Source organism: Pavona decussata, unplaced genomic scaffold (genome assembly GCF_977016875.1).
Source record: "Pavona decussata unplaced genomic scaffold, jaPavDecu1.1 SCAFFOLD_403, whole genome shotgun sequence".
NCBI lineage: Eukaryota > Metazoa > Cnidaria > Anthozoa > Scleractinia > Agariciidae > Pavona > Pavona decussata.
In genome coordinates this window covers 371,201-394,648 of record NW_028145772.1, presented here as the reverse complement: position 1 = coordinate 394,648, position 23,448 = coordinate 371,201, and the positions used below count along the sequence as shown (strand labels likewise).

General features: G+C 38.5%; 1 long non-coding RNA gene across 1 annotated transcript; it reads left to right on the top strand.

Annotated features, from left to right (window-relative positions):
* The first annotated feature begins 8,968 nt into the window (after positions 1-8,968).
* On the top strand, positions 8,969-16,158 carry LOC146451084 (uncharacterized). The gene is made up of 4 exons (XR_014860130.1): positions 8,969-9,152; positions 10,756-10,825; positions 14,791-14,857; positions 15,361-16,158. It is a non-coding gene; the product is annotated as an uncharacterized LOC146451084 (long non-coding RNA).
* The last annotated feature ends 7,290 nt before the right edge of the window (positions 16,159-23,448 follow it).

Here is a 23,448-nt window from a genome sequence, read left to right as displayed (position 1 = left end):
AAATTCTCCTAACTGGTCTCCGTGTCTTTCTTTTGGAGTTTGTTGGGAAAAGTTGTTTTAACAGTATGACAATTTATCTCTCGTGATAAATCTCTTCATCCTGTTTTGTTGTAAGCATTAACATTTTGTAACATTAAGGAGAAATCAGATGTAAATCCCTATTATGAATTAAAAACAAAATACGGAGAATAATATATTGATATTGCCATTTTCTTTTATTGTTTCTATCAGCCCTCCTGGAGATCGTCATAGATCAACTGAGCTAAATTCCTTCTAGTGAAAAAGAATCCGGAAGATGCTGTCAGCACCACAGCATGACCAGGTATCAGCCTTAGAACCACAGTACGCTCAATGATTCGGTCTGGCAGATCAGATCCACAGAACTCCCAAGAATCAGCTTCAGTACCACAGTACACCCAATGGTTTCTATTCAGTTCATTCCTTTCCTGCAAGCCCCGGCTGCATTATCCATCTTCAACATCGACTCAACCAGTCAATCCTGATGGAACTCATCTTCAGTTATGGTGGTTAGTCATTTCATTGTGGGTTAGGAATGGGGGTCTAAATAAGAGCTCTGGATGAACCTTACAAAGCACACTTTATACACACACGTTCGGCCAGAAGTCAACGGACTTCGCATTTGGCTTAACTTAATTGTAGTTAAATTATTTAAGGCGTCCCCTGGGTTGGGTGGTTTTTTTCCCCTTAGGCTCCGTTTAGGCTCCCAGTGGGTTCATTTGCATCTCATTCGGTCAATTTTTCGGGATTAGGCAAATTTGTTTCTACTTTTTTGGCTTCAATTCGACATTTTTTTTTTCGGAAAACGTCGTCGCTGTCTTCGCCGTCTTCTTCTTTCTCGCCGTCGTCGTCATCTTTGTCGTTGGTGCCGACAGCTGCTTATTTGCACAAAACAGGCCAATTGATAAAGCACACTTCACTTGACAGTTTGAGCGCTGTATTCAAGTGAAGCTTTCTTCCGTAAGGTTCAACCAGATATTTAATTAAAATCTTAGATGTTAGCAACCTAGAGGCTATAGGCCATTCAACTGTCGTAAGGAGACCTTATTTGACCACTCCTCGCAGGTTTAGTGGTCTCTCTGGTTACAGTTAGATAGTTAAACAGGCTTGCGAGTTTGGTCGTCGATTACCTCTTTAAATCATTAGCAATTTTCAATTCAAAAAATCGCTATTGGGTCTTTCCATCTTATACTGTCAAAAAAAGTAATAGACGTAATCAAATTCGAGAGATTTTGGAGAGGTTATAGCCTACCACCAAACTTGCGAGCGCAGCTCAGTGGCAAGAAATCATGACTCAATCGTTAGCCGGGATATCATGGGACAACGCACACACCATAGTTTAGATCGTTTACAAATCGTAAATGTACGTAGTCTTCGAGACCAATCTACGACGCAGAATCATTGGACAAGACTGGACTCGGACCATAGACAGTCAAAAATCCAGCAAAGATATAGTCCTGGAGTCTTATAATTGCAAAACTACAGACATTTGGGAGGATTTTCTCGCTATGGCAGCGTTGACACTGAGATGACCTCGGGTTGATACTGAGGCTGCCTAGTCTCCTTGGCAATCGTAACTTGGGTCGTTAAGCGTAGCGAGGCGGCCCAATCGGTCGCGAAGTTGACGGTAATCAGTGGCATCACACTAAACGAAAGTTTTTGACTTCTTAGTCTGCCAGCAGCATGGAATAGCATCGAGCGGCGTCCTATGGGTGAGAGCCAAGCAGGTGGGGTTCCTGTGGCACGAGGTATGTGGGAATAACTGCGTGATACAACCACGAAGTTGTATCACGCTGGAAGGTAGAAGCAATCCCGGATCATCTCTTAAAACGTGGCTTATCTCGTCGTGCATCGTTCATAAACGTCGTAGCTGCGTAAGAAAGATATCGAAAAAGAAAGCAGGGATTTGGGATTGGTGTTATCTTCCAGAGTTAAGCATAAAACGATAGATCCGGCTTTCGATTCGAATTCCAACTTTTTTCGCTTGGATTCGTTTCTTCGATACTTCTTCGGCCGAACTAATTCCGATGCATACTTCCGAATGCAGGAATGAAGTCTTGCTACCGACAAAGTCTCGATAGCAGGCTTTAAAACATCCCTGCGTACTGTCTGGGGGACCCTAGGGTGTTCAACTCAGATGGTCAGGTTTAAAGGACACGGGAACTTCCTTCGGTTTCTCTGGACGCCAAATTTTTCATGTAGGAGCGCTTGTTCTCGTCGAATTCTTCGATCTTATCGCTTAATTAATTTGTAATTTAGGAAACTTTTAATAAATAAATGTCAACAAGCAAAACTGTGTCTTGTGTCTTTATTTTAACATAAGCTAAACAAAGAATACTAACAACATTAATTCATTTCAGGAGAACTACTAACAGCATAATTTTATTTCAGGGAAAATACTAACCTAGTGATTCTATTTCAGAAAAGGATCGTATCGTTGTTTTTTTTCTTCGTTCGTGGACACATTTTTTGGCGACATCGTTGGCTTGAAATCCACTCTACTTTTTTCCTTGGTTTTTTCTTGTTTCTACTTCACACATCCGATGATTTTCGTGGATTTTTTCTTCGTTCGTGGAAACTTTTTTTGGCGACAACATTGGCTTGAAATCCACTCTACTTTTTTCCTTGGCTCTACTTCACAAATCCGATGATATTCGTCGCTCTTCGCCGTACTAATATTATAAGAATACGTGCACGAAAATGTCACACTTGTAATGACTTAGTTATGCTGACAATAAAACTTCTAAAAGCAAAGGCCGTTTGTGTCTTATTTTTGACCTTTAAGTATTAAGTTATGCTAAGAGAGCAACACTGGAATTATTTAAAAAATAAAATGGTCCAAAATTGCAAGTTACTGCTGCGTTTTATTTGCGTCTTGTGTGGTTTATATACCACTAACGTTTTAATTTCAGCTGTTCAATCGTCATTTTTCGAAGGTTGCGCTTTCATCGACTTTCATCGACGTCATCGAATTTTGAAGACATGAAACCACTGACCACATCAATGGAAGGGATGTCGACTGGCATAGAAGGGATGGAAACTTGTACCCACTTTTTTTTCTGCATCATCATCAGCATCCTCTGAATACCAGATGGATAACCACTTATAGAAGGTCCAAGAAAATACGAAGCTGGCTGTTCTAAAGGCGAAGATAGTGGATTGAAGTTTAATCGTCACTTTTCGTAGGATGCCCTTTTTTTCCGACGTGATCGAAATCAAAGGCGTTTGTGTCTTATTTTTGACCTTAAAGTAATTACATAAATTTAGCTAAGAGAGCAATGCTGGAAATATCCAAAGAATAAAAATGGAAAGTTCCTGGTGTGTTTCATTCGCGTCTTGTGTTGTTTATACCCAACTGACGTTTTAATTTCAGCTTTTAATCGTCACTCTTTCAAAGGATGTGTTTTTTTCCCTTTTTTCCGACGGCATCGAATTTTAAAGCCATGACATTAAGATCACAGCAATGGAGGTGACGTCGACTGGCATAGAAGAGATGGCAAATTGCATGGATTATACCCACGTTTTTTACTGCACATCATGATCAGCGTATAATGGTTAAGACTTGAAATCAAGTCCACTTCAATACACATGACGTGGACTTTCACAGAGCAGGTGGCAAGGTCCAAGGATTATACGCACCTTTTTACTGTACTTCATCAGCACCCATTGTAGACCACTAAGCCACAGAAGGTCAAGGAAGAGAAGAAGCTTAAGACGAAGGAATGAAGAGAGATGGAAGCAAACGCACATTTTGTTTGTTCAAGAACTTATCCATATTTGGAGACTTAAAAGTAACAGGTAAGCCTTTTAATTTTTTGTATCATTGCAATGTTATATTGTTTTCTCTCGCCTTTCAGTTCCAAGTGAGTGCAGAGCACCAGTGCTGAGAAGCCACGCCCAACCTGGGAACCATAGACTAACAATTGAGAGATGGCGTTATACCTCGAAAGAGAATGTAAGTATGATGACTGAAAAATCCTTTACTTTTCAACACTAACTCTCCACTTCAGACCAATGGAGATTAAAGTCGGTCCAATTCACAAGAAAAGATGCTGTTACGAGGGCAAGACTTCTCTTTTAATCTCTTTAAGAGGAAGACAAACGGCTCATAACGCAATCTTCTGCTTTACAGGGATTCAAAGTAGATGACCTTATTATTATTAAAATTACAAAAAAAGTGCTACTTAATCATAAATACTCAGTTAAATTTAGTTACTTATTTATTAACTTATCTATTTGTTTATTTATTTATTTATTTATTTATTTATTTATTTATCTACTTATTCTGTACCAGGATTCAAGCCCAATGACCAGAACTCTTTCCGCTCAGATTACATCTACATCCTCCATCAAGTAAGTAAGAAGCGTGGAGATATCAACCAATACAGAACACTTGTGCAAAGGTAGATTTAAGGCTTTGTCAAGAAGGTAGCCCCGTGTTATGTTGTTTGTCAAGAATTTTGTGTGGTTTGTGTAGTGAATAATGGTATACATGGTCATGGTAGTTTTTTTGTTTGTATTAACATCTAATTAATGGAGTCAAGAAGGTTATTTAATAGCACAGAATGGAAGCAGGGACTTGAAAATGATTAACCGAACACAATGATTATAGCGTCGTAAACGAGCTTCTGCCTGTTGAACAACGAAGAGGCTTTGTAAATGGAAACAACTTAAAACCAAGTTAACTTTATACACAAAAATCAATTTTGTTAAACTTGTGTTATTTTCTTCTTGAAAGTTACTAACATTGTTCTATATCAAGTGGTATTTTTCAGTCGATTCCTATCATCCTTAATCTGGAGACACACAGCACGCCTACCGCTCCAACGGCATCAGAGGTATGAACAAGAGATGTTCGATGGCCGCAGAAGAAGGCATCCAAGGTAGATAGTTTGAAAGATGCGCAACTTTACTGACAGAAAAGTGGTTCCATTTGCTTAGAGACATTTGGTGTCCTCGTCACACATTCTTTCCTCATTTATGTGTAAGGAATGTGTGACTTGCTTAAACGACGTCTGCGTTGGAGGCCGGCTGGTGATCTATCTGACCTGGGGGACAAGTGCCTCGTTGGCAGTGACCACTCAGCATATCCCTCATCTGAAAAAGACCCAGGCGTTCACTCGCAACAGGTTAGAGAATTGTTGATCTGTTTTCTAAATTCATAATTGATGTAAAACGTTTTATAAACCAAGGACGTATGCTGCAGTATTCACACCGGTTAACTCTCTCGTGTAACTGACGGTTTTAGTGCTTAAACTATAAAACATTTTACTGATATAAAATCCATTAGTCCCATTATCAACACGCAAATTCTACTCACCGGTCTCCAGATCTTTTCTTCGATATTTGCTGGGAGTTGTTTGGAAAATAAAGACAACTAATCTTCCTTGACCAATTTCTTAATTCTTATTTCTTGTACGTTTTTAAAACTTGTCGTAATGATTTCAAGGAGAAATCGGATGTTGATCACTATTATGGCTTAAAGACTTGAATAATTCGGAAAATAATATATTGATGTTGCCATTTCTGTTATTTTTTTCATTCAGCTCTGCTTGAGTTCCTAATCAACTTAATTAACCACCTTCCAGTGACTGAGCATCTAGTGGATACGGTTAGCACCACAGTACACCCATCTAATCCCAGCAACAGGTGATTTGCAATAAGAAGTTAGTTTGACGGTAGCTACCGTAATTCTTGTTCGTTCTTTTTGTTGTATCCCCGCTTACAACCAGTTTTTCTCACCTGTTTCTGGGATTAGAAAGAAGAGTAGTTAAAGAAGACAGCATATAGCTGGAATATTAACATAGAGCTCTTTTAACTGTCGTTGATGGACAAGATCCATGAGGTGTATGCGGGAAAACAAAAGTTAAATTAATTCTTTATTCAGATGCAAAAAAGCTTTCAAACCTTTTCAAAAGCTTCGCGCCCTCGCAGTCGCTGATTAGAGATGTTTGCAACTTCCCTAACTCCTTCATTGAAGCTAACGCTCAGAAACGACCGTCAAATAAGCTATATCTAATAAACCCCATTTACAGAAAAAACGGAAAAACAGGAACAACAGGAAAAAATGGCAGCAGCATGAAGGAGCAAGGTGTAGCGTCCTTATGGATGAAAAACAAGCAGGTAAGGTTCCATTGGCACGAGGTATGTGGTTATAATTGCGTGATACAACCACGAAGTTGTATCACGCTGGAAAATAACAGCAATCCCGGATCATTGCTTAAACCATTGTTTGCGGGCTAAACGTCGTAGGTTCGCAAGAAAGATATCGAAAAAGAAAGCAGAGATTTGGGATTGGTGTTATCTTCTAGAGTTAAGTATAAAACGATCAATCTGCCTTTTTCGCTTTGATTCGCTTCTTCGATACTTCTTAGGCCGAACTAATTTCGATATTCGTTCCGGTGCATACTTCGGAATACAAGAATGAAGTCTTGCTATCGACAATGCCTCGATAGCAGGTTTTAAAACATCCCTGTGTACTATCTGGGGGACCCTAGGGTGTTCCACTCGGATTGTCAGGTTTTTTAAAAGCACAGAGGAACTCTCTTCGGTTCGGTTTCTCTGGACGCCAAATTTTTCATGTAGGAGCGCTTCCTCTCGTCGAATCCTTCGATGTTATCGTTTAATTAATGTGTAATTAAGGAGATTTGTAATAAATAAATCTCAACAAACAAAACTGTGTCTTGTGTCTTTATTTTAACAATACTAATGGCATAATATTAATATAGTGATTCTATTTCAGAAAAGAAACGCAATGATTTTTTCCTCGTTCGTGGAAATTTTTTTGGTGGACATCGTTCGCCTGGAATCCACTCTACTTTTTTGCTTGGCTCTACTTCACAGATCCGATGATTTTCGTCGATTTTTTTTTTTTTGCTCGTTCCCGGAAACTTTTTTAGGCGACATCGTTGGCTTGAAATCCACAATACTTCTTTTCCTTGGCTCTACTTCACACATCCGATGATTTTCGTCGTTCTTCGCCGCATTAATATTTAAAATATGGCACGAAAGTGTTACGCTTGTAATAACTTAGTTATGCTGACAATAAAACTTCTAAACTCAAAGGCCGTTTGTGTCTCATTTTTAACCTTGAGTGACGACATAAATTAAGCTAAGAGAGCAATACTAGAAATATCTTAAAGAATAAAATGTTCTAAAATGGAAGGTTACAATTGTCTTTCATTCGCGTCATGTGTGGTTTATACACAACTAACATTTTAGTTGCAGCTTTTCAATCGTCCCTTTTCGAAGGATGCGCTTTTTTCTTTCCTGTTTTTGACATCATGGAATTTTTGAAGACATGAAACCAAGACCAGTTCAATACACACGACGTCGACTGGCATTGAGCAGGAGGCAAGTTGCACAGATTATGATCGAGCTTTTTTTTCTTTTTTTCCAACGGAATCGTATTTTGAAGACAAGAAGTCAAGACCTCTTCAATACACATGACGCCGTCGACTAGCATAGAGCAGATGACAATTGCATGGATTTTACGCACCCTTTTGCAAACCGCTGAACCATTGACAGAAGATCAAGGAAGAGAAGAACTCGGCTGGTTTATGTTCTAAAGGCGAAGAATGAAGAGAGGTGGAAGCATACGAATATTTTGTTTTGTTCAAGAACAGTTCCAGAGTTAGAATCTTAAAAGTAACAGGTAAGCCTCTTAATTTTTTTTTTGGTATCATTGCAATGTTGTGTTATTTTCTCTCGCCTTTCAGTTCCAAGTGAGCGTAGAGCACCAGTGCTGAGAAGCCACGCCCACCAGAAAAAAATCCACAGACTACAGGATTGAGAGATGTCGTCATTCATTGAAAGAGAATGTAAGTACATTGACTGAAAATCCTTAATAATACTTCTACATTGGCTCTCTACTTCAGACCAATGCAGATCACACATGAGCATAATTCAAAAGTAAAGAAATTGTTGTAAAAGCAACACTTCTTTTTAATCCCTCGAAGAGGAAGACAAAGGCTCGGAAGGCCATCTCCAAATGATCTCGGAGTAATATCTCTACCTTAACCTTTTAATCCCTAACAGTGATCAGCATCAATTTCTCCTTGCAATATAAATGCTTATTCAACCCCTGAGGTCATGAGAATTAAGGATTTGATCACCCAAGGTGAATTTTCTTAATATCTCAATAAGTTCTCCCCAGTACTTTTATAAGCAAAGTATGGGGACGAGACAGGAGAGTTTGTTTTTTGATATTAGGGGTTCATCAATGGACAAGTCTTTTACTTATTTTGGCAAGATTTTGAGTTTGTTTTAGTAGGTAGACGGAATTCTGTGAAACTACGTCGACGAAAAATTATGCTTACAGCTCATGACAACATACGTCTTGGCTTTAGCCGTCTTGAAGTACTGGATGTGGAAGCCGAATAACAAGAATTAAGTACGAAACATGCAGGTATCCAGCAATACAGAACACAGTGGAATTGGTAACTCAGGTTTAAACGTTTTGCATAAGGAGGCTGTACTACATCAATTTTGCTCGTCAATATTTTTGCCGTTTATGTAATGAGCTACTCATAGCAGAATTATGGAATGCGTGATGTTGACATGTGTTAATTATGATCGTTTTTAAATAGTTCAATAGCACAGAATGAAGGCAAATGTGATTCACGTAAACCGTTGCTAGCCAAGTAAAACAGCTCCTACCAACTGAACAAGGAAGATGAATTGTTAATGGCATAAGCTTGTTAGAAAATTGACTAGGTACACAAGATCCATTTCGAAAGTCTTGTATTATTTTCCCCTTCAAGGTTACTAACGTTCTGCCATTTTAAGTGGTGTTTTTCAGTCGATTTTGCATTTTAAGCTGGAGACGAAGTCCACGCCTACCCCCCAGTTCATCAGTGGAATGAAAACGTGATGTTTACTAGCCTCAGAGGTAATCCACGTTGGTCCTTTGAAAGAAGCTGACAGCCTTCCCAGCAGGAAACAGGATCTCTTCGCCTTTTTAGCAGACGTATGTTGTCCTTGTCACGCACTGTTCTCAACAGACTTGCCCAAACTGACGTCTGCATAGAAGGCCCGCTGGGGATATACCTGACTTGTGGGGATGTAGACAGCATTGGAAAGGTGCCTAGTTTGCAGTAACCAATCAGCGTACCCTTGGCGCCCACTGACAAAAGGTTAGAAAATTTGTAGATCGGTGTTTTAAAATTCAAAATTTGTAAAAAAAAATCCAACTCAAAAAAACTTGACAGTATTTTACAGTTTTAAAGTTGTTAAATGATTCTAAGGTTATCTGCAAAAGGTGACGAAGGTAAAGCTTAGAAAGGTTTTATAAGTCATGAAAATACTAAGCTATAATCATGGCAATGACCAGTTTCCTGTAGGTTATCGGTTTTTAGTTTCACTTACTCATATGCAACTACAAAGCCTCCTTTAACAGCGGATGGGTAAAACAATTTTTTAGTGAGATAACTGACTTTGAGCAAACTCAAAAGTATTGTGAATCAGATGACGCGGTACTTTGTGGCTTACTGTTGTGTTGTCATTTTATTTCAATGTGTAAGCTGCCGAAGGAACCTGGTATTCACCAGACCCAGCTTTTGAGGACTTTCCTCCAGATGGGAATTGGAAGGACTAATACCCATTAGCTAAGGTAAAGCCACGCACTTTCAATTTCACTTCCAATCACTTTCAATTCAAAAACTACACGAAGCGCAACTGAAGGTTCTGTCACTTAAGGGTACCTATGTTGACGTGACTACCCTGATCTCTAAACTGTTGCAATATTCATAACTTATAACCACAAACTCCCAGTGTATATCATATACATATATATATGTATTTACTTTTTAAGTATTAATTTATTCATTTATTTGTTTATTTATTTATTTATTTATTTATTTCATATTGGTAATTAAACTGAGTGGAGTGCAATTTGGTCTGAAATCATACGCGTGATTTCAAAATCAAACGAGCGCGCAGCGCGAGTTTGATTTGAAATCACAAGTATGATTTCAGACCAAAATTGCACGACACGAAGTTCAATTACCACTTAATTACATCCATTTTGAAATCCCAGAGTATCATTGTCAATATTAATATTCTATTTGTGTTACTTCATTTCCATTTTGATGGGCTAAAGAAAGAATGCAATTTAGAGCAAAAAATGGTGCAATTTGGGAATAAATTGCACCATTTTGGACCAATCAGATTCCAAGGATCACCAGTGATTTCAAAATGGATGTAATTAATAAAGTAATCACTTCATTCTCTAAGTATATTCTACTACCTTATTTATATCTTCTTCTTGTCTTACTCTGCCTGCTTCGATTAGCTTTCGCTACCCGCGGTCCAGTGTATATAGTAAAAGAAGTTGAATTTCTCTCTTAAACGTATTTATAAATTTCATGTTCACTTAATGACGAAATAAATAAAGATTGTAGATACATGTCAATCTAGACAAAGTCGTCAAAGAGCAATAAAGTCCTGTAACAGTTGCAGCATGATAACAACAGGATAATCAGTAAAATTGTAACGTTCTAATGGTTCTGACATACCCTTTTTTCGTGGGTGGTGGTGGTGGTGGGGGGGGGGGGGGGGAGATAACAATTTATTTGATATAGGATGTACGTAACCAAGTTATGAAATCACCCCTCCCTCAACTCCACTTTATCTTTGTCGATAGAAATAATCAACTGGTTATTCTTGTGTTTTTGTTATGCCAAAGTCTTAATATTTACCATTCAGTGTTTTTCGTTTGTTTATTTTAAACATTTCCAGGTTCACAGTGTCTGTCCCACTGGTGTCCAACTTCTGATCTGTCTGTACAATTAGTTGTTGCTTGAAGAAGGTAGGCTATTGCGTAATTGTAATAACCTGAGATACATCCCAGAAATCAACTGCCTTAGTTAAGAGCGGCTGCCTGTAAGAATCGAGAACTGCATTTCAGCGACCACTGGGTCGAATTTCTGATATTTCGTCTGAAGATACCCTTGGATTAACTATTTTCGAAAATCATATTTTTAAGTTCCAAGGTATCTTATTTTTTGAGAAAATTGCAAGAGTTTGAAATGCGGCCAAGGTGCGGTCACGGGCCGATGAAAACCGCGAAAATTTAGGTCAAAGGACGAAGCCCCGTTCACGGTGTAAAATAACCCAATGAACTTGAAACTTTACACAAACCTAGACCAACCATCTCGCAAGAGAATTAATACAATAAACATTCCAAACTCGCTGGCTGCTTTCTAAAGCATGCAGATTTGTCTACGCTACTCAAAATGACCTTGAAACTAATGCTTATTTTCATTGAAATAAAAGTGTTTCTGGTATGTCATTTTCTCTAAATTAAATCTCATATATCGAAAGACGAAGAAAAGAACTTTATTTGTACCAAGTTTCAAGCTCTGATTCAAACTCTTTCCCACTCAAGGAAGATCGAATATGCGTGCGATACTTGCGGCTCGCAATTCACGTCACTAATTATGAGATCAGAACCGATTCACAAACACTTGACATCTGGAGCCAATGAATGTTTTCAAACATCACATATTGGGCCCTGAAACTAATCAGACGGACTGAAGACAGCCATTCAATGTTTTTCAATCCGAGATTTCTTTCCTACTCTGCTCTAAAATAATATAGTTATTCCGGTCAGTTAGCCTACGAAACATGTGCAACAAATTTGCATACCATTTCGATGTCGCAGAAAAAAGTTGTGCTAATCATACTTTACAGCTCCTTTATCTTCTTAAATGAAGTAGTCGATCAGTAAACTGGAGAAAAGCGTGTGACTTTGTTCCCCGGCTTTGTTCCTGTCGTGTTGTTTTGAGTGTTCGTGTTTCGCAGCGACGGCTCAATTCAATAAGCCAGTGTGACACTGATCAACTGTAACTCGTTATTCCCTTCGGTGATGTGGGTAACGCGCACGTGATCCTGGCCAGGCATTTTGGTATGGAATCTTGCGCGTACAAGCTAGGGCGCTTTTAGGAACTGTATTAAAATAGTGCAAAGTACTGCTTGTGGGCCAAGCTACGACTACCCTGGTGACGAAAACCTTGACAAGCCAAAAGACTGTACAACAGATGAGAGAGCCCATCTTGCCAGCTTTGATTTTTTTTTTTTTTTTTTTCGCGAAAAAAATTCAAGTATTAGTGTCATTCGTTTTTTAACTTCAATTATACGTACCCTGGAACGTCGCTTTTTTCGCCAAAAAAAAAAAAGAAAGAAAGAAACATCCATAACCGCCATCCTTACAATTAAAAGTATGAAATCTGTATATTTGAGAGCATAGTAGTGAGTTCCCCACCGACCACCAACCCGACCTCCCCCCTCCCCCTAGCTACAAGCGTCAATAATATTGTGGTTATTGTTTACTTTCCTAGACCGTTTTCTCGCTGTTCCTACCAGTTTCTCTCAACCCTGTGAAAAAAATCATAGCATGAAATCTGAAATTGGAAAATGAATAGGCGAAATACGGCCCTCACCCGCACGTGCTAGTAATAAGGTAGTAACAGCCCTCACCCGCTTGGGCTAGCAATAAATTAGTTTTTTAGGCTGGCAAGATTCCTACCTTCTCGAAAATTGAAATAAACCGGCAGGAACAACGATAAAACCGGTTTGGGAAAGTAAACAATAACCACAATTGACGCTTATCGCCAGAGGGGATGGGGGTGGGGGAAGTCGCGTTGGTCGGTGGGGAATTCACTACTCTGATACCCTCAAAGTTGATACCCTCAGACTACTCTGATACCCTCAAATTTTATATTATTAATTGTGGGGATGGTGGTTATGGATAGATTTTTTCCCCAAAAAATCCACGTTCCGGGATCTGCATTACTGTAAGTAAAAAAAAAACTGACTCTAATACTTGAACGTCGATTTTTTTCGCGGAAAAAGCAAAGGCTGGAAAGGTGGGCTCTCAGATCTCTTGAACAGTCCTTAAGCTCGTCAAGGTCATCATCACCAGGGTAGTTGTAGCTTGGCCCCAAGCACTACTTTTCTAAAAGCGCCCTGAACGCACAACTGCCTGGCCAGGATCACGTGCGCGTTACCCACATCACCGAAGGGAATATCGAGTTACAGTTGACCAGTGTTACACTGGCTTATTGATTTGAGCCGTCGCTGCTAAACACGAACACTCAAAACAACACGACAGGAACAAAGTCACACGCTTTTCTCCATTTTACTGATCGACTTCTTCATTTAAGAAGATAAAGGAGCTGTAAAGTATGATTAGCACTACTTTTTCCTGCGACATCGAAATGGTATGCAAATTTGTTGCACATGTTTCATATGCTAACTGACCGGGATAACTATATTATTTTAGAGCAGAGTAGGAAAGATCGAAAAACATTGAATGGCTGTCTTCAGTCCATCTGATTAGTTTCAGGGCCCAATATGTGATGTTTGAAAACATTCATTGGCTCCAGATGTCAAGTGTTTGTGAATCGGTTCTGATCTCATAATTCGTGACGTGAATTGCGAGCCGCAAGTATCGCACGCATATTCGATCTTCCTTGAGTGGGAAAGAGTTTGAATCAGAGCTTGAAACTTGGTACAAATAAAGTTCTTTTCTTCGTCTTTCGATATATGAGATTTAATTTAGAGAAAATGACATACCAGAAACACTTTTATTTCAATGAAAATAAGCATTAGTTTCAAGGTCATTTTGAGTAGCGTACACAAATCTGCATGCTTTAGAAAGCAGCCAGCGAGTTTGGAATGTTTATTGTATTAATTCTCTTGCAAGATGGTTGGTCTAGGTTTGTGTAAAGTTTCAAGTTCATTGGGTTATTTTACACCGTGAACGGGGCTTCGTCCTTTGACCTAAATTTTCGCGGTTTTCATCGGCCCGTGACCGCACCTTGGCCGCATTTCAAACTCTTGCAATTTTCTCAAAAAATAAGATACCTTGGAACTTAAAAATAGGATTTTCGAAAATAGCTAATCCAAGGGTATCTTCAGACGAAATATCAGAAATTCGACCAAGTGGTCGCTGAAATGCAGTTCTCGATTCTTACAGGCAGCCGCTCTTAAATGTTCCCGAGTCAGCTGAGAAGCGAAAATACAATTTTTCAACCTAGCTACTTGTATTTCAAATGCAATCATCACTGAAATTAATACAATTTTTCACACAAAACACAATAGGCGAGTTATTTAAACAGAGTCTAACTTAGGCTGCGGCTTAAGACAATCAGTGGGCCTCGAAATCTGTTTATGAGTGGTTTATTTTAGGGAGGTAAATAGTTTTCTAGTCTGAGATGCAAGCTTTCTTGTTACTGTAAACAGCAGACAATGTTTAGATATGATTGTTGGCAAAATTGAAAATGGCTTAGAACGTGGTTTTGTTAACACCGTCTAAACTGTATTTTAATAACTGACCCATAATCTATACCCAGCTAGTCAAGCTAACACTTAATCTTTTAGGTGACCAGAATGTAATTTCTCCTTGCATTACTACTTTTGATCAGACAAATAGGTAATGAGAAAAAAGAGAATGATCACCAATGATAAAAGTTGGTCCTCGTGTTGAAACAAATTCTCCCAAACTGTACCATAAGAAATATATGGAGAGAGTAAGGAGAATAGCATTTCATATTGGGGCTTAATGGGTTAAAGGGCTTTCAACTAATTCCCTATGCCGTGGAGCATTCTTACAGAACCTACAGTATACAAGAGAGAGAGAACGCTCCCCATGACCCACCAGGAAAATAATCTGTTGATCGACAGTACAATTGCAAAGTTTTGATTACACAAAGCCCTAAAAATTGTTGTATTCCTCTCAAAATTTCTAATACTTTCCAACTATTTATTCAGATCTATCAGATGATGTGCATGAACACATAGCGCTTTTACATACAGAGCTACTTGCGGAAGTTAACAGGTGAGCTTTCATCTTATTGTAGAACTGAGAATGACCACCGTAATTTATCCTTCCCTTAAAAGCAATTATTTGAAGAAGGTAGTTTTGGGATATAATTTTCATGCCCGGGGGTTTTACTATAGTTGTCGAATACTTAACTAGTAAAGAGATAATTCCAGTCCCCATACACTATTTTTTTTATGAAGGGGAATTAAGGCATATATAACAGAAACGGAAAATATGAGTCATTTTACCTGAATTCCAATTCAGTTTCTTTCACGACATTTTGCATGGTGGCTAAAAAATCACTGACGTTAAGACTCAAGAAGTGAAGACTCAATCCTCACCGTAAATTATCGAATGTCAATACTTTCCGGTACTTAGGAAATCATGGTTTTCGAAAAACAAACAGCCATTGCCCGTTTCATACCAATACAAACGTTCAAATATGTCAAACCACGACTCCCGAAAATACCCTATATCATTTATTATCTCTTATATTACTTTTGTTTGTCATTTGTTAGGGTTATTCAGCACGTTGCTTGCAGGACAACAGCGAAAAATTATTCGCTGAGCCTGATCAAGACTGGATAGTAAGATTGTCACATCAAGAAGAACGAAGAACAGGACTGACCAATCAAGATGTCTGGGAAAAGTCCATGCAAGAGGCTTCTTCAAGATGGAAGGAATACACGGACTTTATTAAGTATGTATAGTTTAATATTAATTAAATATAACTGTTTTACTCCCAGAGACAAATCCAATTAAAACTCACTCATCTACATGCAGTTTGGAGTGTTTGGTTGAAATGAGATCATTCGAATGTGATTCGCCAAAAGTATTTTTCATGTTGCAATTTGTTTCTTCTGGTTTTTCAATACGGCACGGCTATGTTTTCCTACTTTTGGGAGTAAGACGGTTAAGTAATTGCCAAGTAGGTTACTAGAGATAAGTTTGAGGCCTCTAGGTTAAATTTAAAATGGATCGTGAAAAAGAAAAATTTGGATTTACCAATTGCAAAATTACTTGTATGCTGTATACAACCTATGTTAGTGACCATCCCTGCCAGAAATATTACAGGCAACCTACCTTGTTGTCTGTACTGAGGATCGTTTTAAAGTCACCGTATTATTCACGGCCGTAAGATGTTTATCAAAATGAATGATAGATGAAAATCAAATGCATACAATTCCTTGCCTTTGCTGCAAGAAAAGATTTCAAGTTGAGCGCTTGTAAGTCACTGCGCCAAAACTTAGAAATTTGGTTTTTTTTTCTGTATGTTGCCTGTACCTCAAGGAGATGCCTCTTTACCACTCCTTCACCCACCCCTCCCCCATCCTAGATCGTTTATTCAGAACTAATGCTTTTCTTGATAATTTTCCTGAGTTCATGTAACCTTTATTAGCCCCAACTGCTCCTCAGTCCAAGTCCATGTAGTCCAGTCCAGATCCATATGAATGAAGTCATGAGTTATTTTTCCCCTGATTTTCTCACAACCATGAGGACATAACCCTTTCTTTTTCTATTTTTTCTTTCTTTCTCTTTTTTTTATGTACATGCGATCATTAGTTAATTCTATTTCCAATCATGTGGTCATAATCCCTTCCCTCCATGTTGACATTAGATCAAGTCAAATGGGTGATGCATCTTGTCCATGCATCAGGCAAGTATTACACACCTGTATAAAATGTTCATGAGATCATTAGCTAAGTTTATCCCTCGCAAACATGTGGCCATAATCCGTCGCATTCATAATGCCAATAGATCAAGTCAAATGGGTAATGCAGCTCTTCCATGCGAAAGACAATTTTTACACACTGCTATACGAACAATTTGGCCTACCGCTTATACGTTGACAAATGGGAGAAAATAAGGTGCACTTACATATCTTGTGATTGGAGGTCTTAGTGCTGAATGGCCTTATGTGTACTGTATTCATGTATTTGCATCTCAAATAGGGACATTTTGCGCTAAAGGCCATTCAATCTTAAAACTTGTTAAACTTCTGTTAAACTTCCGATTCGTAAAACTGAATTGAGATCTTAAAACAGACTTTGAGGAGTTGAGCCTAGCATTGTCCATTTTACGCTTCATGGCTTTTAGCCTCTCTGATCCACTCCAAAAACATATAACATACATTATCTTCTCCCTTACCATCTTCTTAAGGTACTTGCCCACGATGCACGTCTGGACTAAAGGCTAAAGGAATCAATTTGGCGAATTGAGTAATTTTATACTTGCAACTCGTTGCTGACGCTGACTTTGTGTCCATAGGTGACTTTGATTAATATTTTCTTTCTTAAATTGATTTGGATTGAATTGCTTTGTTCAGAGCATTGTTTCTACTACTTTTCAGGATGTGGTCACTAACAGAAGTCTTATACATATGCATGTCCGATATTTGGAGTTTATTTAGCTCCAGGTTTATTCCAATGGGATAGTTGGTAGTCACTTCATTATAAGAAGAAGGCAGTTTGCTCGACTTCGATTCCTTTTTCGGATAAGTGAATAGATTTTCGTAAAAAAATACATCAATTTCGAAAAAAATGGGTAATTTAGTGTAGCTTTTACCTGATTAAATTTAAGCTGCTGGAGTAAAAAATAGTGTGATGTGTATAATATATGAATTTTGGGGTTAATTTGTAAAATCCCACGTTGCCGAGTATTCAATTATTTTGCGTACTTAAAAAAAACTTAATCTTAAATAGATTTTTCGAAAAATTCTCCCCTTCAGAATAATGTATTATTCAGTAATGACACAGGCAACCTCGGAAAAAGAAATTCCGAGTGCTCCTCCTCTTTTTGGAAGATTTTGATTTTTTCTATAGAATTATTCGCTACATGCAGTCACAAACTTTTCAGAGCATGTTACTATGGTAACATGCTTTAGCTCACTTGCTTGTTAATTTAATGGTATAGTAACGCTATTAAAACTGTTTTTTGGTTTACTCGCTTGTTAATCTAATGGTTTAGTGATGCCTTTCAAAACCCTGTTCGTTTTCTCATTTTTGCGAACAAATTAAACTATTCAGTTCGAATTCAGTTGATCTGGTGCCTACAAGTTAGCAAAACTTCCTTTAAACAAAAGGAAAAAGGCATCACTAGACCACAGCTTCTTCAAGTAAAGTATGATTACATTGTGACAAGAAATTTGTAAGGCTGTTCCTCGTATGGATTTCTGGTCAGGTAACTCTTATTTTTCACGGAGAATCAAGATAGGATATGGTGAAGGCAGTTCGTTTTTGCTGAATCTATCCTTGTATAATGATCGACAAACGTGTTTGTTTCCACGAATTGGCGCATTTCCAAGCAAAACGTTATTAATCCAATCTTTGAAATAGCCTACTAAGTAAACTTAAAATAAAAAAGATCATTTTTTGCTTCCGCCTTGAAACTGAAAATATACATTTAAATTTGAATTACTAGTTTTGGGTTGACCTTGGGACATCTGAATTCTTCTTAATTTGCTTTAAATCTAAACTGATTCTAATATAACTCTAATGCATCGAAAACCAGCTAATGCAAGAGGGATTCTAGATGCTCCAATTCAATTCCAAATATTTACAAATCGAGCTGTCATTTGTTTGGCTGCTGAAACATTTGCAAGGGAATTTGCTGCGAGACAAATGTGCACTTGGCGAGGCTAGAGTAAGAAATTAGAGGTATGATTTTACATTTAGTATCAGTAGAATAGGAGTTATAAGAGACTAGGGTTAGTTGTTAGTAGGGTTAGGGTTAGCCTGTCAGCATTTCGGTCAGGAGTTACAGTTTATCAGTCAGCATACGAAGTTAACGTTGTTAGGTTAGATAGTTGACAGCATAGTGTGCATTTGTCTCGCACTGAGGTCCTTCCAACCGTTAAAAAAATTCACTGGAGAGAAAAAATTCATTTGAGAACAAAAATTATTATCGATCGAAATTGAGCGAAAAATTCAAGCAGCGATTTTGAGTCTTTAATTCATAGTGCAGGGTTAGCTGACACTGGAGCCAAATTGACCAAATTGCTTGTGCCAAAGCTCAAAAATTTCCATTATTGACCCTGGATCTATACATTTTTGATATACGAAACCCAAAACGCGTTAGTTTCTCTACATGTTTCTAGCGGTTTGTATGAAAATTATGCTGGCGTACTGCCTTCATCAGAAACTTAGGGAATTATAGCTAAGTTCTTCTCACCACATATAACGTCTTTGCAGTTTATTTACAGCAATGTCTAGAAAACGTTTTAGGTACATAACTTTTTATTATAAAAGTTGTTTAGAAATCTTTTAACCAGTTGTATGAAGAAGTATTAAAAAAAATTCGAAAAAGAAAGGTATGAGTACATATGTGGAACTAACTTTGAACTGGCGATGATAAAGATGGAAATTTCAATTGTTACAGCTCTTATTGTTTTAATGTGACGTCGAGCTCTATTAAGCTCCCGATGGCTAATCTATTTTCGGGTCTCGAGAAAGGGACTGTTTATAATCATCAGTTTAGCTTATCAAAAAAATCTGGTCTTCTCAAATGGGGCTTTATAATAATATTTATAATAATTTAAAATAATTGGTTTTAACTTATTTTTCGCGCTATCCAATAAAATGACGTATGTCCCTTTTGTTAAGAGAGAGAAGAGAGCTCTTAAGGTGTTTTAAGGTGTGTTATTTTGTCCGAGCCCAGCGACGTTGGAAAGCCAGCATTGTTCCGATTTTCTCTTGGAGAATTTTGGGTTTCCGTATCAGGATATTTTTTTAACGTGTGTAGTATTTCGGATCTCATTAAGTAATCTGTAATTATATATCTATATATCAAATGATTGGCGAAATAAACAATCAGTTAAAGGTTTCAAACTTGGAGTTACCGGTATGTCATACGTAAGTACGTAAATTATGATCATCTGAGAAATAATTTTCTTTTTTTGCCCGTCACCATGGCTCCATCTTTACTGGGCTATTTCTCTGTCCCTGGCCCCTGAGGAGGCCTAAAACGTGTCTCAGGGGACATTTTCAAACACACTGATTCAATTGGAAGCTTATAAAAGAATATTTGTATTTCGACCAAATATTAACTTTTTTTCAAGTCGGCATTTTTCACTTGTTTATCTCCCTAGGGATCTCAGCGTCTCAAAAACCTCCCTGGGGAATCATTTTTAAGTGGAAATAACGAACTGACAAAGAGTTTTCTGTTTCTCTCTCACCCTAACTTCATCTTTCCTGGGCTATTTCTTTGTCCCTGGTCCCTTGGGAGGCCTAAAACGTGTCTCAGGGGACATTTTCAGACAAATGATTCGATTGGAAGCTTTTAAAAGAATATTTGTATTTCGACCAAAAATCGACTTTTTGCCAAGGGGTAAGTCCATGCTTTTTGGCCAAAAGTGACCAAATTTTCAAGTCGGCGTTTTTCACTTGTTAATACATGTTCCTAGGGATATCAGCGTGTGAAAAATCTCCCTCTGGAATCACTTTTAAGTGGAAATAACGCCGTGACAAAGACTTTTCGGCATTTTTCACTATTTAATGTCCCTAGGGATCTCGGCGTGTCAAAAAAACTCCCTTGGGAATCATTTTTAAGTGGAAATAACGCCCTGACAAAGACTTTTCTATTTCTCTCTCACCATGACTTTAACTTTTCTGTGCTATTTTTTTTACGTGGTCCCTTGGGGGCTAAAACGTCTCTCAGGGGACACATTCGGACACACTGATTTGATTGGAAGCTTTTAAAAGAATATTTGTATTTCGACCAAAAATCGACTTTTTGAAAAGGGGTAAATCCATCCTTTTTGGCTAAAAATGAGCTAATTTTCAAGTCGGCATTTTTAACTTGTTTATGTCTCTAGAGATCTCGGCTCCCTTGGGAATCATGTCTAAGTGGAAATAACGCTCTGACAAAGACATTCCTGTTTCTCTCTCACCTTGACTTCATCTTTTCTGGGCTATCTCTTTGTCCCTGGTCCCTTGGGAGGCCTAAAACGTGTCTCAGGGGAAATGTTCGGACACACTGATTCTATTGGAAGCTTTTAAAATAATATTTGTATTTCGACCAAAAATCGACTTTTTGCCAAGGGGTAAGTCCATGCTTTTTAGCCAAAAATGACCAAATTTTCAAGTCGGCATTTTTCACTTGTTTATGTCCCTACGTATCTCGGTGTGTCAAAAAAACTCCCTTGGGAATCATTTTTAATTGGAAATAACGCCCTGACAAAGACTTTTCGGTTTCTCTGTTACCCTGACTTCATCTTTTATTAGCTATTTTTTTGTCCCTGGTCCCTTGGAAGGCCTAAAACGTGTCTCAGGGGACATTTTCGGACACGCTGATTCTATTGGAAGATGTTAAAAGAATATTTGTATTTCGACCAAAAATCGAGTTTTTGCCAAGGGGTAAGTCCATGCTTTTTAGCCAAAAATGACCAAATTTTCAAGTCGGCATTTTTCACTTGTTTATGTCTCTAATGATCTCGGCGTGTCAAAAAGCTCCCTCGGGAATCATTTTTAAGTGGAAATAACGCCCTGACAAAGACATTTCTGTTTCTCTCTCACCCTGACTTCATCTTTTCTGGGCTATTTCTTTGTCCCTGGTCCCTTGGGAGGCCTAAAACGTTTCTCAGGGGACATTTTCGGACACACTGATTCGATTGGAAGCTTTTAAAATAATATTTGTATTTCGACCAAAAATCGACTTTTTGCCAAGGGGTAAATCCATGCTTTTTGGCCAAAAATGACCAAATTTTCAAGTCGGCATGTTTCACTTGTTAATACATGTCCCTGGTGATATCGGCGTGTCAAAAATCTCCCTTTGGAATCACTTTTAAGTGGAAATAACGCCCTGACAAAGACTTCTCTGTTTCTCTCTAACCCTGACTTCATCTTTTCTGGGCTATTTCTTTGTCCCTGGTTCCTTGGGAGTCCCAAAACGTATCTCATGGGACATTTTCGGACACACTGATTCGATTAGAAGCTTTTAAAAGAATATTTGTATTTCGACCAAAAATCGACTTTTTGCCAAGGGGTAATTCCATGCTTTTTGGCCAAAAATGACCAAATTTTCAAGTCGGCATTTTTCACTTGTTTATCTACCTAGGGATCTCGGCGTGTCAAAGAACTTCCTTGGGAATCATTTTTAAGTGGAAATAACGCCCTGACTTCATCTTTACTGGGCTATTACTTTGTCCCTGGTTCCTTTGGAAACCTAAAACGTGTGTCAGGGGACATTTTCGGACACACGTATTCGATTTTAACCTTTTTAAAAGAATAGTTGTATTTCGACCAAAAATAGACTTTTTGCCAAGGGGTAAGTCCATCCTTTTTGGCCAAAAATGACGAACTTTTCAAGCCGGTATTTTTCACTTATTTTTGTCTCTGGGGATCTCGGCCTTTGAGAATCATTTTGTAAGTTGAAATGACGCCCTGAAGAAGACTTTTCTGTTTCTCTCTCACCCTGACTTCATCTTTTCTGGGCTTTTTCTTTGTGCCTGGTCCCTTGGGAGTCCTAAAACGTGTCTTGGGTGACATTTTCGGACACACTGATTTGATTGGAAGCTTTTAAAAGAATATTTGTATTTCGACCAAAAATCGACTTCCATGGTTTTTGGCCAAAAATGATGACCGAATTTTCAAGTCGGCATTTTCCAATTGTTTATGTCCCTAGGGATCTCGGCGTGTCGAAAATCTCCCTTGGGAATCATTTTTTTAGTGGAAATAACGCCCTGACAAAGACTCTTCTGTTTCTCTCTCACCCTGACTTCATCTCAAGTCCAATCTGTATTGAGTGCGTTCTGTCCACGTCGGATGCAATGAAAGAATCGTTCTTCTTACGGTGCCGTCACTTAAGTTGTAGACCGCCCCTGTACGTCCATGAGTGACGAGTCAACACTACCGGAGTTGTTGGCCAATGAGTCAATTTTCAAACATTAAAAACCGTGTGATAAAGATACTGTAATCTACATACTCTAAAGTAGAGTCACCTTGTATACATAGCATAGTACTGTAAACGCTGCATTTTCAAGGGTTTAATCGGGGGGGGGGGGGGGGTCTCCCCTATATTAGCTATATAGGTATGTGTGGCACCAATTAAAGGGTAGGTTGTTAAGCCGTTTTGATTTAAAATAGGCTATAGATTATTGCCATTTTGCTTAGATAGGTCGTTAACAGGTATGGATTGTAGAAACCAGGTCTAAACATGGGTTTGAATTTTAGAGGCCAGGTCTGCAAAAGGTTACAGGAAAATTGCATATTTTGTTTTGGAATAGGTGGTCAGCATTTAGAGTACCGAGTCGCACCCCCCCCCCCCCCCCCCTAAACACAAATTGCTACCAGTACCCACCCCTCACCTCGGAGGTATGTATGTAAATGAAGCTTATTGGAAAAAAATCTCTTATAAGGCTAAATTGCGACCCCCAAATCGTCCAATGTTCCAGACCTTAAACAATCTCGTCCCCAGAGCCCGCTTTTCTTTTGGTCAGCACCAAGAACGCAGACGCTTCCGTTTCCCATTCCGCTTGACAAGGGTAACGAAGGCTCTGGGTACGAGATTGGACCTTAAAGGGAGGGGTTCACGGTTCTGCACATGTCCATGAATCAAAATCCCTTTTTGCCTTTGCTCGCTATGACCCAAGCCTGTTTAATTCAACTCGT